Source organism: Gadus macrocephalus, chromosome 20 (assembly GCF_031168955.1).
Source record: "Gadus macrocephalus chromosome 20, ASM3116895v1".
NCBI classification, from domain to species: domain Eukaryota; kingdom Metazoa; phylum Chordata; class Actinopteri; order Gadiformes; family Gadidae; genus Gadus; species Gadus macrocephalus.
In genome coordinates, this window is record NC_082401.1 from 16,345,179 (window position 1) to 16,348,881 (window position 3,703).

Sequence of the window (3,703 nt, forward strand, 5' to 3'; positions counted from 1 at the left end):
CCCTCTCTCCCTCTCCCTCTCTCTCTTTCCCCCTCTCTCCAGCTCTCTCTTTCCCCCTCTCTCACTCTTCCTCCCTCTCCTTCTTCCCCCTTCCTCCCCCTCTCTTCCTCCCTCCATAGCTCACTCTGCTTGTTCTTACACCATCTCTCTCTCTCTCCCCCTCTCTCTCCCCCTCTCTCCAGACGTCTCGTGCCTCCAGTCCTGGGAACGGGGACAGTGTGTCACCGCCTAAAGCCACGGCGACGACAGCGGACTCCTAGCCTCAGCTCATTCCCACACCCCAGCCGTCGGAGAGTCCAGCCAAGTCGGCCGAAGGATAAACACACATTTTGCCGCTTCACATCCAGACCTTATCAGCACTCTCTCCGTCCCTCGCTTCCTCTACTGCTGAGGAAATGCGAGTGCGGTGACATTCCATCGTTACCGTTTCAAGAAAAATAATAAAAAAGAACACGTTTTGGGCTGCTCTCCCCTCGACGATGTAAAGCCTGACAGGGAGCTCGCACGCAGATGGTGAGCTGGTTCTGACGTTTCCTCCGAAACCTAATGGATCCCTGAGGAGAGCCGTGCATTCCCGCAGCGCATCCTCGATCTTATGTCCTGTTATGCTTGGAAGCGTCGCATATGTCAGGACGGGCACACATGTGTCTGTCGCTCTGTCTGTCTGTCTCTCTAACCATCTACCTTTTTTCTGTGTCGCTATCACTCCCCTGTCTGTCTCTCAGCCTGTATGTTTGACTCTCTACCTCTCAACCTGTCTGTCTCTCTACCTGTCTGTCTGTCTCTTTACCCGTCTGTCTCTCTACCAGTCGGTCTCTCTATCTGTCTGTCTCTCTACCTCTGTCTCTCTCTGTGTCTGTCTCTGTCTCTCTCTGTGTCTGTCTCTCTACCTCTCAACCTGTCTGTCTCTTTACCTGTCTGTCTGTCTCTCGACCCGTCTGTCTATCTCCCTGTCTGTCCTCTCTACCAGTCGGTCTCTGCATCTGTCTGTCTCTCTACCTCTGTCTCTCTACTCTGTCTCTCTCTGTGTCTGTCTCTCTACCTCTGTCTCTCTCTGTGTCTGTCTCTCTACCTCTCTACCTCTCAACCTGTCTGTCTCTCTACCTGTCTGTCTGTCTCTCGACCCGTCTGTCTATCTGCCTGTCTGTCTCTCTACAGTCGGTCTCCTCCATCTGTCTGTCTCTCTACCAGTCTGTCTCTCTCTGTCTGTCTCTCTACCTCTCTGTCTCTCTAACTGTCTGTCTGTCTACCTGTCTGCCGTCCTAGTGTTTCTCCATGCTTTGTATCCGCCATGCTTAGCATCTTCCGTCATCACCAGATGTCCTCAATGTCAACAAAGGAAACAAACGTCAACAGATGTCCGCAACATCAGAACGGCACGCAGTGTTTGTGTGTGCGTGTGTTCTCATGTGTTTGTGTGTGTATACATGTACACACACACACATCCACAAACACACAGCCACTCCTCTAGTCCTCTCCCTTGTGTGTCTTGTGTAATTGAGGAAGTTCAAAGTCCTGAAGGATGATAGGGTCGGATGTTGAACCAAATACGTTGTGGGGGTAAAAAAAATAAAAAAGTAAGCAGAAGAAAGAAATTCGCACATCTTCAGTTCCTAAAAATAACTTTAAAAATAATTCTGTGCCATTATACTCTCAATGGAACCGTGCACACACAAACATGAACAACACACACACACACACACACACACACACACACACACACACACACACACACACACACACACACACAAAGACAGACTCACACACAGAGGTTATTAGTCTGCAGCACTTCAAAGGAGTACAAAAGCACAGGATTGTGTTAAAGCCATTTAGCCCTCTCTCCCCCGTCTCTCTCTCCCCCGTCTCTCTCTCCCCCGTCTCTCTCTAAATATCTGTCATCATTTTCAGTGACTACCAAACCTCCGTCTCTCTCCTGCTCCCTCGCTGGGCCTCAACTTAAATAGGAGTCCGCTCGCCTCTCAAACCACACACACACACACACACACACACCACACCCACACACACACACACACCACACACACACACACACACACACACACACACACACACACACACACACACACACACACACACAAAAAGGGGCAATATAATATGCAAAAGAAACTGAGGATGTTCTTTGATCTCACTGTGGGAAGAGCGTGAACGGTGATCCAGAGACACACACAGACACACACACACACAAACACACAGGGGGGAGAGAGCGTAAAATAGGGGGAGAGAGAAAGAGAGAGACAGAGACAGAGCGAGAGCGAGGAGAGAGGGAGAGAGACAGAGAGGGAGAGAGCGAGTGAATCATTTTAATTGTATTGTAATCAGATTTTATAGCAGTGTTGTCGTGCTCGCTGTCCTGTCTGTACTCTTGTTCTGATCATGTCTGCAAACCATCGCCCTTGCTCGGGCACAATAAGTACACTGTTGAGACTGAACAGAGCCCCCCCCCCCCCCCCCCCTTCTGTTGTCAGTGGGGGGGGGGGGGGGGGTCATGGCATTGGAACAGGGGGGCTAGTGGGAATACCTGAGCAGTGCCCTGAATGAGATGAATCTGTAACTATCTCAGGGTCTCACTCACACACACACACACACACACAGGCAGCAGCTACCGCTAATTAAGGGCTGCTAATAAGCAAAACATTGTCTGTCTTTAGGGGATTTTAGACCACACACAAACACGCACACACACACACACACACACACACACACACACAGACACATACGCACCGACACACAAACACAGGTACACGGTCGGGCAATATGTTGTGCATAAGCCGAGGGAATTAGCGCGCGGCGCAGGTTAGCTAACCCTGCTCTCGTTATCCAGAAGGCCCTCCCAGTGGGGGGGTCCGGTGGAGGGAGGAGGAGACGAAGCAGAAGAAGACGAAGGTATCTCGGAGATTGTCAAGTAGCGCGACGGGGAGCAATAGCAGACAGACGATGTGATGCGTTATCCAATTTAAAACGGGAGTTTGCTCGTGCCGTTTGGTGGTCAAAACTATTTGGTGGTGGCAGCAGCTCAGGAGGTAGAGCGGGTCGGCTCGTAACCGGAAGGTCGCCAGTTCGATCCCCGGCTCCTCGGGGTGTGCGTCGAGGTGTCCCTTAGCAAGACACCTCACCCTCACTGCTCCCGGCGAGCTGGCTGTCGCCCTGCGTGGTTGACTCCGCCGTCGGTGTGTGAATGTGCGGATAAGTTGCTTTGGATAAAAGCGTCTGATAAGTGCTCTGAATGTAAATGTAACTTTTTCCCCGAGTATAAGGCAGACGATCAAACAGAGCACAGAAGGGAACGCGGGGTTCGCTTTTAACAAAGCAAGTCTATTAGCGTTGCTTCTGTCGAACCAACGTGGCGAAACAGGGCATCAAAAACAGAAAAACTGGAGCAGTTTGTTTCCGCGTCTGCGATGTGAGGCTTCTGCTCCGAGAGCTGACGCAATCTATTTCGCGGCGCAACATCTGGGGAAATTTAAAAAGGTCACACATTTATATTTAGAAGCCGTGGAGTGCGGCTGCTGTTCTGTGCTGTTCCGTCCGCCGCTCTCCGGAACACGACCGCTCCGGAGCCGGGGCCCGCCGGCGCCGGGAAGATCGCGCTGAGGCAGCGGTGATGCGCGGAGTCGTCAAAGCGAGCGAGCGCCCGCAGATTTCTCCGAGGCGAGCAGAAAAAAAATAAAAAAACCTGAGCGAAACC

At 51.7% G+C, this 3,703-nt stretch overlaps 1 long non-coding RNA gene across 1 annotated transcript; it reads right to left on the reverse strand.

The window, feature by feature from the left end:
• Positions 1-746: 746 nt before the first annotated feature.
• Positions 747-1,989, reverse strand: LOC132449039 (uncharacterized). The gene is made up of 2 exons (XR_009523496.1): positions 1,219-1,989; positions 747-1,088 (listed from the first exon to the last, which is right to left on the reverse strand). It is a non-coding gene; the product is annotated as an uncharacterized LOC132449039 (long non-coding RNA).
• Between the last annotated feature and the right edge of the window lie 1,714 nt (positions 1,990-3,703).